At 46.1% G+C, this 13,254-nt stretch overlaps 1 long non-coding RNA gene across 1 annotated transcript; it reads left to right on the top strand.

Moving 5' to 3' along the window:
- Positions 1–6,578: 6,578 nt before the first annotated feature.
- LOC129138237 (uncharacterized) lies at positions 6,579–11,265 on the top strand. The gene is made up of 3 exons (XR_008541382.2): positions 6,579–7,158; positions 7,767–7,928; positions 9,174–11,265. It is a non-coding gene; the product is annotated as an uncharacterized LOC129138237 (long non-coding RNA).
- The last annotated feature ends 1,989 nt before the right edge of the window (positions 11,266–13,254 follow it).

The following is a 13,254-nucleotide window of genomic DNA, read 5'->3' as shown; positions in this document are numbered from 1 at the left end:
TCCTGTAAGAGGAGTTGCCCATTAGCCTTGGCTGTGCCTAAGTGTGGATTCTTCCAGAACAGATCTGGGACAAGGTCTCGTGTGCCTGCGATTTATTAAGGAAGTTCTCCCAGGGCAAACTGGGAAGGGGCTGAAGGAAGCAGGTTGGGGTAGAGAGGAATCCAAGCCAGGGGTGATCACAGGCGACATCCTACAGATGACGGCTTTTCAGCCTGACCCTGAGGGGGAGCTCTGAGTGCAGGGGACACTTCAGTTATCTTAACCCAAGGCAAGGGAGCTGGACTTTCAAATTCTTGTGCCCATTAGTCATTGGACAAGGATTGCAGGTGTGGGAGGAGAATGCAAATTTCTAGGCACCTTGGGCTCTCTGTCACTCCAAGCAAGGTGAAGGGAGCCCTCTGAAGAAGATCCCCAGGAAATGCTGCTTATAAGCTGTGGTCAGATGTCTTTGGGCCTCACTTTCCTTATACATAAAATGTGAATAGGCCGGGCGCGGTGGCTCACACCTGTAATCCCAGCACTTTGGGAGGCTGAGGCAGGTGGATCACGAGATCAGGAGTTCAAGACCAGCCTGGTCAACATAGTGAAACCCAGTCTCTACTGAAAATACAAAAAATTAGCCAGGTATGGTGACGGGCACCTATAATCCTAGCTATTTGGGAGGCTGAGGCAGGAGAATCGCTTGAACCTGGGAGGCAGAGATTGCAGTGAGCTGAGATCACGCCATTGCCCTCCAGCCTGGGTGACAGTGCCAGACTCCGTCTGAAAAAAAAAAAAAAAAAAGTGAATAATCCCATTACCTGCATCATAAGGATGTGGATATGTTAACTTTATATATATATAAATTGATTAGGCTTTTGAAACCTTGCCTTACAACTCAAAAACCATTAGACATTTAGTAAATGAAGCATTAATGTGATCTCCCTTAGATGTGTTGATTTTAAACCAATATTTATGTCAAGCACCTAGCATCGTGCCTGATAAGCCACTGATATTTTAAAATACTCTTATGTTAGGCTGGGCACAGTGGCTCACACCTGTAATCTCAGCACTTTGGGAGGCCAAGGCGGGCGAATCACTTGAGGTCAGGAGTTCAAGACTAGCCTGGCCAACATGGCAAAACCCCATTTCTACTAAAAATACAAAAAATTAGCTGGGTGTAGTGGTGGGCACCTTAGTCCCAGTTACTTGGGAGGCTGAGGCAGGAGAATTGCTTGAACCCAGGAGGTGGAGGTTGCAGCAAGCTGAGATCGTACCACTGCACTCCAGGCTGGGCGACAGTGAGACTCTGTCTCAAAAAAAAAAAAAAAAAATAACAAAAAACCAACCAAACAAAAAACAACTATTATGTACTATTATGTTAGAGTTATCATTGAGGAAGGCAGATGAAAAGTGGAATGGTAAGAAACAGGTTATACCATGAGGTAAGTCAGGTGCATACTGCAGGAAGCGAAAGCCCTTCGGAGCTGGAGGGGTCACGGAAACAAAAAAGGGAGGAAGGGATTTGGGGGATGGGTAGAGTGCTGACAAAGCCTGCTCCTGGCTGGGGTACATGTGTCAGTTCTCACCCATAAAGGAGGACTCAAACTCCAGCCCTCAGCCCCAACTCTACCCACAGACATGTTTTGCTTGGCCCACAGTGTACTACTGACTGCTCAATACCGTAAAGCTTCTGAATTAGTTGCCAATGTTTAAATCTCAGGTAATTTTTACATAAAAATCCAGATCCCTGGCTCCTCTTGAAAAATCATAGTTGTTATCAGAGGCCCACATAGCCACACGGCCACAGTTGCAAGATGCCACAGAGTCCGCCCAACCTGAGCAATTTTACCTGGCGGCCTTGATGTCACAGGCCCCACCACTCTCTATTGTGTCTCAAACACATGCACTATAATTATTCTTATAGGAGAACTAAGGGGAAAGAGAAATCTTTTTTTTTTTTTTTTTTTTTTTTTTTTTTGTGCCTACCTCTCTAAAATGGAGAAAATCTCTACAGCCCTAGGATGGTTAATGTGGATATGAGATGTGACTGTATCTGAAGAATACGGCACAAGTTGCCATTGGCAAGCAAGTCCCTGAGCTGCTGCCGCTGGGCCCCTCTAGGTGTGTGTGTTTGTCTCTCCTGCTGTGAGCTGTACGTTCCCACCAGACTCTGGCTTTCCCACCAAGATCCAGCTGTGCTGCTCCCCTTCCCCCGCCCTAGCCCATTTTGTGAAAAGCAGCTGTTTTTCCCTTTCCAGCTCTCCAAGTGCTGATTTCATCTCTTTCCCGACAAAAGTTTGAAGCCAGGAGGGAAATGGTTTGGCAGAAAGTCAGAGTGCAGTGGGAGCAAGAAGACTACGTGGAGGAGGCCGATGCCGGGTAGCGGTCCAGGATGAGGGGTCTGGACGCCGCTCTGCAGACTCCATGAGACAAGAAGCCCCAGGAATCTAGGCGGGGCATAGGGCTCTGTGGAATTCACTCCTCTGAGCTGTTTTCAGCAACTTTAGCTAGGGGTGATGTCAAAGAGTTCCATTTCTCAATAGCTTTTCTGGAAGACGGGTGGAGACAGCCATGGGGAAACCGTGATGAGACACCAGGGCTCACCGGGGCTGACGGCCCCTCAACTCAGTGCTACAGGCCGACTTTTGAGCACTTACATTGTGTGTGGACTGTGCTGGGGATGGAAGGAGGCTCGAGAGAACATGAGATGGTTAGGAGGTGAATAAGGACTGAAAACGGGTCACCAAGGCAACCAGGCTCAAAACTCATGGCACTGGGGAGGGACAGCCAGGTCAGGAGGAGCCAGAACTGCCCACCCCGGTACCGTGTGCGGTCCCACTTCCCGGGGGGGGTCACACATTGTCCCCACTACCACCCCCAGCCTTATTAAAATCACCCTTCCCTCCCAATCAAGCTGAGCCAACATCTCTGACTGAGTCTGGAAAAATTCCTTTCTCCTTAACTAGGCCAAAAAAAGGTTGAACATTTCCCAAAGGAACACTGAGGCACAAAGGGAAACCCCAGTCACGGAGAAACCGGTGAGTTTACAGAGTGCAGATTTCTGAGCCCAGTGTGACCAAACGTCCCACGGAAACCATGGAAGGTCGGCTTGATGGGCATGGGAAGAGGTGGCTGTTCCTTGGAATTCCTTGACTCAGCTGGGCCTGAGGTGGAGGCCAGCAAATGCCAGCAAACTGTGGATGTGGCCGGGGTGGGGGCGGGAAGGGCTCTGCTTCCAGCCTGGTGGGTGCCTCAGTGCTTCTCAGGGACTGGGCCCAGGTCTTTGTCTGGGAAGGGGCTCTCCATGCACCTGCCAGGCCCTCCAGCCAGGCCCCCTCAACATCCCCCTGGCCTCCTTGAATGTTGTCCCGGCTCTGCCCCCTTTCATGAGGAAAGCCTTGAATTTTCTCCTCACTCTTCTCCTGGAAGTCACTGGCTCCTTGGTGCAGGGTGTCCCCCACCCCGACCCCATCTCGCTCTGACTGTCTGGTTGTCCTAAAGCACGTTCACAGGGTTTCAGGCTGGCTCTGGCTTGGAGCTGCCATGTTCCACTGGGTCCTCCGATGAGTCAGCACAGATTCCCGTGGGCTGTTTCCAAACCTGAATCACTGTTGGAGAACCTTTGGCATTTGGCTCCTGAATCGAGGAACTAACCTTATCCTTAGGGAAGCCACAGCCGACCTACCCAAGTGTAATAACTATAGAAATGTTATTTTTAAAAATAGGTAATACATGTGCATGTTAATGAAATCAAACATGAACATAAGTGGCCTCTCTCCCTGCCTCCATTTCCCCCCTGCAGAGGCAACCAGTGCCCTGTGCATTTTCCAGAGATATTTTATGCAAGCAAGAGCATATATATATGTTAATATATTTTGAAGATAATTTCATATCAGCACATAAAGTACTGCTTCATTTAAAAAAAATGGTTGCTAGTATTCCCTTGCAGGATGGTACATTTATTTAACCAATTTCCTATTGCCAAGCACTTGGGTTGCTTCCAATGTTGCTATCTCAGAGAGCTTTGTCACTAGATTGTTTGGCATGTGTGCCCATGTGTCTGCAGGATAAATCCCAGAAGTGGGATTGCTTAGCCAAAAGATATGTTCATTTTAAATTTTTATAAATATTGTCAAAATGCCCTCTAGGGTAATAGTACTGATTTTTTACTCCCGGTAATAATATTTGAGAATGTCTGTCTCTCTATACTCTCATCAACACACAGCGCTATGAAACTTTTTGCCAGTCTGTTAGCTAAAAGCAATTGGTATACAATCATAATTATAATTTTTGCTTTTAATACTAGTGTGGTCAAGCATCTTCTCCTATGTTTAAAAGTCAGTTGTGGAGCTGGGCAAGGTGGCTCACTCCTGTAATCCCAGCACTTTTAGACGCCCAGGTGGGCAGATCACCTGAGGTCAAGAGTTCGAGACCAGCCTGGCCAACATGATGAAACCCGTCTCTACTAAAATACAAAAATTAGCCAGGTGTGGTGGCATGCACCTCTAATTCCAGCTACTCGGGAGGCTGAGGGAGGAGAATTGCTTGAGCCCAGGAGGCGGAGGTTGCAGCGAGCCAAGATTGCACCATTGCACTCCAGCCTGGGCAACAGAGTGAGACTCAGTCTCAAAAAAAAAAAAAAAAAGGTCAGTTGTGGGTCCATTTCTATGAGCTTTGCTCTATCCTTTGCCATTTCTTTCTTATTGATTCTAAAAGTGCTTTATATATTAAGGAAATTAGCCTTTGCCAACTGCATGTGTTGTAAACACTTTTTTTGCTTTGTTGGTTGTGTTTCGACTTTTATTTGATATTTGAATTACTTTTTTTATATAATCAAATTTATTAGTATTTTTAAAAATGTGTTCCAGATTTTGTGTTATGTTAAGAAAGATCTTTCTCACTCTGAGGTTATTTTTTTAAAAGTATTCTATTTTTAATGCTTTTATGGTTTTAGTTTTAGGGATTAAATTTCTGATCCATCTGGAATTTATTTTGGTGTGAGGAATAAGGTAGGGATTCAGCTTTAATTTTTCCCAGATGACCACTTGGTTGTCCCATTCAATTGGGATCTTTTATTTGTTTGTTTGTTTTGAGATGGAGTCTCACTCTGTTGCCCAGGCTGGAGTGCAGTGGTGTGATCTCAGCTCACTGTGACCTCCACCTCCCGGGTTCAAGCGATTCTCCTGCCTCACCCTCCCAAGTAGCTGGGATTACAGGCATGTGCCACCACATCCGGCTAATTTTTGTATTTTTAGTAAAGATGGGATTTCACCATGTTGGTCAGGCTGGTCTTGAACTCTTGGCCCCAAGTGATTCGCTTGCCTCGGCCTCCTAAAGTGCTGGGATTACAAGCATGAGCCACTGCACCTGGCTGAATTGGGATCTTTTGAATAATCACTTTTCTCCACTGATGTAAATTTTGAAGTGGATGCTCCGTAAATGTTTCCTTGGCGTGTACAGTCGTGTGTCCCTTTAATGGGGGAATATGTTCTGGGAAATGCATTATTATGCAATTTCCTTGTTGTGTGAACGTCACAGAGTGACTTACACAAACCTAGATTGTACAGCCTGCTACACACCTAGGCTATGTGGTGTAGTCTGTTGCTCCCAGGTTACAAACTTGCACAGTACGTCTTTGTCCTGAATACTGCAAGCAGTTGTAACACAATGTAAGTGTTTTTGTATCTACACAGAGAAAAGGTACCATGAGAATATGGTATAAAAGATAAAAAGTGTCCACTTCTATGGAGCACTTACCATGAATGGAGCTTGCAGGACTGGAAGTTGCTCTGGGTGAGTCAGTGAGTGAGTGGTGAGTGAATGCGAAGGCCTCGGACATTACTGTACACTACTGTAGACTTCAGAAACACTGTACACTGAGGCTAATTTAGAAAATACATTTTTCTTTTGTCAATAATAAATTAACCTTAGCTTACTGTAACTTTTTCATTTTATAAACTTTTTAATTTGTTTTAACTTTTTGACTCTTTTGTAATAACCCTTACCTTAAAACACAAGCACATTCTTACAGCTGTACAAAAGTACTTTCTTTACATCCTTATTCTATGAGTTTTTTCTGTTTTTAATTTTTTTAACTGTTTGAACTTTTTTGTTAAAAACAAAGACAAAAACGCACACATTAGCCTAGGTCTAGGGTCAGGGTTGTCAGTATCACTGTCTTCCACCTCCACATCTTGTCCCACTGGAAGGGCTTCCGGCGCAGTAACATGCATGGAGCTGTCATCTCCTAGGATAACAATGCCTTCCTTCTTCTGGAACACCTCCCAAAGGACCTGCCTGAGGCTGTTTTACAATTAACTTTTTTTTTTTAATTAGTAGAAGGTATATGCTCTAAAATAATGATTAAAATTACAGCAAATACATAAACCAGTAACATAGTAGTTTATTAATCATTATCAAGTATCATGCACAGCACATACAGTATTTATATGTGCTAGACTTTTATATGACTGGCAGTGCAGTAGGTTTGTTTACACCAGCATCCTCACAAACACACAAGTAATGCATTGTACAACATGATGACAGCTATGACGTCACCAGGCAACAGGAATTTTTTTTTTTTTTTTTTGAGACAGGGTCTCGCCCTGTCGCTCAGGCTGGAGTGCAGGGATGCAAACATGGCTGACTGCAGCCTCGACTTCCTTGGCAGGAATTTTTCAGCTCCATGGTCATCTTATGGGACCACCATAGTGTATGCAGCGCCTGATGGTATTTAGAAGGGAGGCGGAGAGGAGTGAAACGGCTGGATGCGCCTTTGCCTCAGCATTATCTTCTCAGATGGTTCAGTTCAGAATCCAAACTTGGAAACTCTACTCAGAAAAGGAAAAGCCCTCCAGTTACAGAGTCCTTCTTTCCCCAGAAGGCAGCCTAGTGATGCTTGGTACTGCTCCGCCCCACCTTCATCCCCACAGTTGGACAAAGTGCTCCTTCCAATCTCTGGGGAGTGTGATTTGCTCCATCTTGTCATATTTCCAGGTTGCTGCCCCGGTCAGCTTCCTGGCTGGGCTACCACCTGTGGGGCTCCGATCTGCACCATGTATAAGAGTAAGAGGCTTCGTCTCGTTTAATCATCAGAGCACTCCTCCTTCTACCCCATCTCAGGGTTGAGGAAGACAGGCTTGGAGAGGTTCAGCCTTCCCAAGTCCCAGTCTGCAGGTAACAAGTGTAGAATTTGAACCAGCTCTCAACTCCAGAGCCTGAACTCTTGGCTCCCTAGGGATGCTGTCATCAGAAACCAGAACCTGCACGTGTGTCAGATGCTCCGGCAGCACTAAGAGCAGTCGGGTGGCCTGAGAGGGTGGGATCAAGAGCATTGTCGGTGTCCCCCATTCTCATTGCATCTCATGGCTCCCCTGGAAGCCATGGCTGCGTGCACACCCACTGCAGGCCCTATCAGCCAACCAGAACACCACTCCCTGGGCCACTGTCTTCCTTTGGGTTCTTAGGAGCACCGTCAAAATGCTCCTTTCCCGAGACCCATGCCCATATGGCACACTCGATGTTGGGCACCTACAGATGTAATGAGTTCTAGTTTTCATTATCTCCAGTTCTAAGAGTAGAGGCAACACAGTGGCCAGTCCAGGCTCTGATTCCCGGGTGAGGCCGACTGCTGCTGCACGTGATGGGAGCAGCGTCATTGGAACCCATGTGACCCAGACCACCAGCCCTCACCCTAGCCCCCAGCCCCAGTGCGGGAAATGCTCTTTATAACATTCACTCTTTAAAGGCCACCTGGATCATTGTTTTCTTTTTCTAAATCTCAGCTCATTCAAAGAAAAATGACTTTAGCTTGGCCTGTGAGAAAGGTCAGGACATTACACTGTCGGAAATGTCTACGTGCTTGAAAAGAACCAGGAGTCCTCTGAATACGTAGCTCCCCCAGCGCCTTCACAGTGGGGTGTTTCACCCATTTCGTGGAGTCCAAAGTAAGTGATTTTTACATCCTGTCATCCGTAGGGGTGGGGATAGATCACCCAGCCACCAGGCTAAATGGGAGAGATTTGTTTCTTCTTAAAATATGAAGAGTTGCCGTGGTCCTGGAATCTGTCAACAGTCAGATTCTTTTTTTCCAATCATAAACAATTGTTTAAAAAGTGTTTTTATTTTATGTTCATCTTAATTTTCCCAGACTTTTCATCTTGAAAAATTTTAAGCCATAGAAAACTTGCAAGAATAATAACTATGAAATTTACCAGCTGTTAATATTTTGCCACATTTGCTATATCTCTATATAAACATATTCATTGGTCAAAAAAAAAATCAGTATCTTTCCTTCCCTTCTCTCCTCTCCCCCATCACTTTTCTTCTCTTTCTTTTTTCATTTCCTTTCTTCTTTCTCTTTCTCTCCCTACCCCACCTTCTTTCTTTCCTTTTTTTATCATTTCCCTCTCTTTTTATTTATTTATATTTTTAGAGATAGGGTCTCACTGTTTCCCAGGCTGGAGTATGGTGGCATGATCATAGCTCACTGCAACCTTGAACTCCTGGCTCAAGCGATCCTCCTGCCTCAGGCTCCTGAGTAGCCGGGACTACAGATGTGCACTACCACAGCTGGCTAATTTTTTTATTCTTTATAGAGATGGGGTCTCACTATGTTGCCTATGCTGGTCTCAAACTCCTGGCCTCAAGCAATCGCCCTGTCTTGGCCTCCCAAAGCACTGGGATGACACATGTGAGCCACTGCACCAGGCCTTTTTGTTTCTTTCTATATTTGAGAATAGTTGCGGAGATATCTTGAGATTTTATCCAGATATTTCCACACGTCTTTTCTAAGATAGTGAGCATTTTCTCACATAAGAACGAAACCATGACCACCCTCAATGAATTTAATGTAGATACAAGCCTGGTCTCTTTACATGGCCCATGTCCAAATGTTGCAAGTTGTCCTTGTCATGTCCATGTCCCTTTTTATCCAGTCAAGACCCGCCTCCCTCCATTGTGCCTCTGCTCAAGCTCCTCTCACCTGGAACCACCTTTGGGCCTGTCTTGTCTTTCATGACCCTGATATTTCAAAGCATTCAGTCATTCGTTTGACAGACCGTGCCTCAATTTGGATTTGACTAATTGCTCTTCAGGAAGAGATTCGGGCTTGTATTAGTCAGTTTTCTGTTGCTATAACTGAATATCTGAGACTGGGTAATTTGTAAAGAAATGAAATTTATTTCTTACAGTTCTGGAGCTGGGAAGTTCAAGGCTGAGGAGCTGCATCTGGTGAGGGTCTTCTTGCTGGTGGCCTTCTTCTGCAGAGTCCTGAGGTGCTGCAGGGGATCTTGTGGCAGAGGTAGGAGCAAGAGTCAAGCTGGCTTTTTAATGACCGACCGCCATGATAACCCAAGAACCTATTAATACACGAATGGCCCTCATGATCCAGTCCCTTTTTAAAGGCCCCACCTCTCAATGCTGCCATATTAGGAATTAAGTTTTAAGATGAATTTCAAAGGAGACAAACCTTCAAACCATAGCAAAGTTAAGCTTTTTTGAAGGGACAAGATTAATCATAATTTTTATTCTATTTGTGTGCATGTGTGTCCTTTTTAGAGATGGGTCTCACTCTGTCCTCTAGGCTGGAGTGCAGTGGCTCAATCATAGTTCACTGCAGCCTTGAACTCCTGGGCTCAAGTGATCCTCTTACTTCAACCTCCTGAGTACCTGGGACTACAGATGTGTGCCAATGCACTCAGCTAATTGTTTTCTATTTTTTTAGAGGTGGGGTCTCACTATGTTGCCCAGGCTAGTTTTGAACTCCTGGCCTCAAGCAATCCTCCCATCTCAGCCTCCCAAAGCAGTGGAATTACAGGAGTGAGCCACCATGCCTGGCAAAGAAGGTGTACGAACATACACACACTGGAGTCTTTCTTCTTCTCTTGCCCCTCAGTGGGTGACCCAGTTCCCATCCTGGCAGGCAAATCACATTCCCAGTGTCTGTCTCCTTCCACAGATGATACAAGGGGAGTGTTTAATGGTGTCTCCTGCATCTGTAGCTGGATAGTTTGATCGGTGGGTGTGTCTGATTGTGTCACTCTCTTGCCTAGAAACTGCGGAAGGGTCTTGGAAGGCCAACTAAGATCTTGCTTGGCCCACAGGATCTAGTGCTCTGGCCCGGCCCACCTCACAGCCTCACCTGGTTCTACTCTCTGGCTTGGAGAGACCCCACCACAATGGCCTCCCTCCAGCCTCCGCACAGACCCTTGGATGTGCCATTCCCTCTCTCTGGAAGGCTTTTGCTCCCTTACCCCATCAGCTTCTCATCATCCTGCATGTCTTGGCTCCCAGCCCCTTTTCCTCTGGGAAGTGGTCCCCAAATCCCAGGCAGGGTCCTATCACCTGGTAACACCCCTCTCAGGGACAGTGTATTCGCTGTCTGCTCCAGGAGGGAGGAACCTCTTCTAATGTGGGCACCAAGCACCGTGCTTGGTGCATAATTGGCTTTCAGTAAACATTTGTGGAGAGAGCAAATGCACTCATGAATCCCTCACATCACAGAAGGCGGGGCCAGAGCCAGGGTGGAGGTGGGAGTAGAGGAACTCCGGGGCTGGCTGCTGAGGAAGGTTCTCTCTGATGGTGCAGCAATAGCAGGTCAAGCCCAGGGTCAAGATAAGGAGCCAAACGTCCCAAAGGTCGTAGGTGGTCAGTGATGGGGCCAGCTGGATGTTGCCAGTGGGTAACGCTCCTGCTCTGCCAGGTCTGAGGCTCAGAGTTCCCAAAGGAGCAAGCAAGTTCCTAGGAGAGGAAGAGGAGAACCAGACTAGGCATCCGGTCAGGAACAAGGGACCCTACAAAATGAGGTGGGAGACTTGGGGCTGGGGTGCGGGGGTTGCTCCGGATAATGACAGAATGGATGTGCAGAGGCCTGGCCATCAGCCAGGGTCCTGCACTGGAGATGTCCCATGGAGAAGGCAGGGCCAAGGCCCAGCAAGGCTAATACAATTCTCTCTCCAATGTCTGGAGCCAGCTTAGGCCACAGAAGGTATAGACCATGACATTGACCCAACTAAGTCCTACAGTGTCCGCTGGGCCAGGAAAGGTTGTTTAAGGGATGAACAGGACAATCTCTGCAAGCAAAAAAGTTTCACATTTTTGGCCTAAGGCCAGAGGGAAAAGCAAAGTTCACCAACAACAGCCCCATGATCCCTCCCCACCTCCCACCTGAAGTGAGAGGCAGGGTGAAGCCCAGCAAAGCTTTCTGCACTGAGTGACTGCAGGGGGCAAAGGATATTCATGGAGAAAAGAAAGAAAAACCCCAACAGGGATTTTCTTCAGTGCAAGGAAATGGTTTTGTTTTATTTTGTTTTTTAGAGTTTCCTGCAACTTTCTATTTTTTTTCTATACATGAATGCCAATTATTTTTACACTTTTACCAAAGACAAAACCCTTTTCAAGGATTCTGTACGTATTCCCTGAGAGTACTGGTTCTAAACCTTGACTACATGTTAAAATCACCTAGGGAACTTTAAATACGCCAATGCCTGGGTCCCACCATGAGGTGATTCAGATTTTAGTGCTTGGCAGTGTGGCCTGCCCAGGTGATTATAATGTGCAGATTGAGAGCCACTGCCCTAAAATGAGTATGCATTAGAGAGGTCAAATAAAAGATATGCTCTTACCAAGCATCCATATCCAGGAAGGCCATATTCAGTTGTATGAGCTGCGTACTGCATACCTCCAGGGGACACCATTTGCATAGCCTATAACATAAAAGTGCCTCCCTGGAGTTATGCAATGTGGCAGCCTTGTAAGTATGGATATATAAATTACATATTCATAGATACATAATTTAAACATTGATTGCATCTGTTCACTATAATTCTCAGTGGGAGGGATGGAAATGATGTTCAGTAGGATATACAGAGTATTTTAGAAGACTTAGTTTATATTGTCTGGGATTTTAAAATTTGGTGAATCATTCTCCAAGAAGATGATTATAAATTAAAATAAATAAATAAATAATAAAATCTGATGAAGGTTAAGATAACAATAAAAACACCGAAAGCCAAGGTGACCGTGTCAATCTAGAACCATGGGTTGCACGGGACAGAGAAGACTGAGAGAGAGGATGCATCTGAGAGGGCTGGGACGTGTGCAGAAGCACAAGTTTGGATGGGAAGTCTCCAGCAGGCAGTCCGTGGAGGTGTGGCTGGTGGCAGAATTGTTGGAGCAATGGGAGCGTCATGTGGAGTATTTTCCCTCTGCCATGAAGCATTCCTGTTTCTGCCACTGCTATCATTCAGAGATTGAATCTAATTCCCTGCTCTTGGACCTGAGGTGACCTTTGACTTCTTTTGATGAGTAGAATGCAGTGCAAGTGATGCTATATAAGTATAACGGTTTCAGTCATTTTCAGCTTCTGCCCTTACTTCTTTAATGGCTCCTTCTTGGACCCTCACTGCCATTCTGTGAGGAAGCCCAGGCAGCCAAGTGGAGAGGCCCACACAGAGAGGAACCAAGGCTGCCAGTCAACAGCTCCGCAGATCCCCAGCCAGTAGCCCGGTGGAGCCATGTGAGTGAGGCAATTCTGTAACCTCCCAGCCATCCCAGGGTCCCAGCTAACACTAGGCGAAGCAAAGGAAACACCCGGTCAACCCACAGAATGGAGAGAAATGATACATTTTTGTTGTTTTGAGTCACCAAGTTTCAGGGTATTTTGTGACTCAGAAATAGGTGGCTGAAGCAGGGCCACTTCTGCTCTGCAGGTGGGCACAGGCCAGTCTGCTGGAAGGGTATGTGTGTTGAACTGGCTCTGAGGCCTTGTGAGGTTAGACGTGCTGGAAGATCCTAATAGGGAAAGGTTTCTTTACAAAAATTATACTTATCAAAGTTATATATATACACACAGACACATGTGTGTGTGCGTGTGTGTGTGTGTGTTATATAGTGTAACAACTGATGTAACAACTCAGTTACATCAGAAAGGCTGACAATGAAAAGCAATCATGTCTCCTGCTGTACTTGCCCCTGTTCACTCCCAGTCCTACTCCCGCAAGACAACATCTTTTGCCAGTTGCGTTTGTGGATTTTCTCCACACTCCGAATCACATACTTATACCTCCATCCCTCAGTTACCATCTTTAGACAACAGCTATTCACTCCCCAATACCTAAGATGAACATTTAGCTCACTACTCCCAATGTCTGAACTTTCATGACTATTTTTGACTCCTGCATGAGCATTTCCTCTTCTGACAGCAGTCGCTGATTCCCAGCTCTGTAAGATGAGGACATCAGTGCCCCTCCCTTTCTTTCTGCTTTTCTCCTC

Source organism: Pan troglodytes, chromosome 21 (genome assembly GCF_028858775.2).
Source record: "Pan troglodytes isolate AG18354 chromosome 21, NHGRI_mPanTro3-v2.0_pri, whole genome shotgun sequence".
Classification (NCBI taxonomy): Eukaryota; Metazoa; Chordata; class Mammalia; order Primates; family Hominidae; genus Pan; species Pan troglodytes.
Note: the sequence above shows the minus strand (reverse complement) of the source record. Positions and strands in the feature narration are given on the sequence as shown.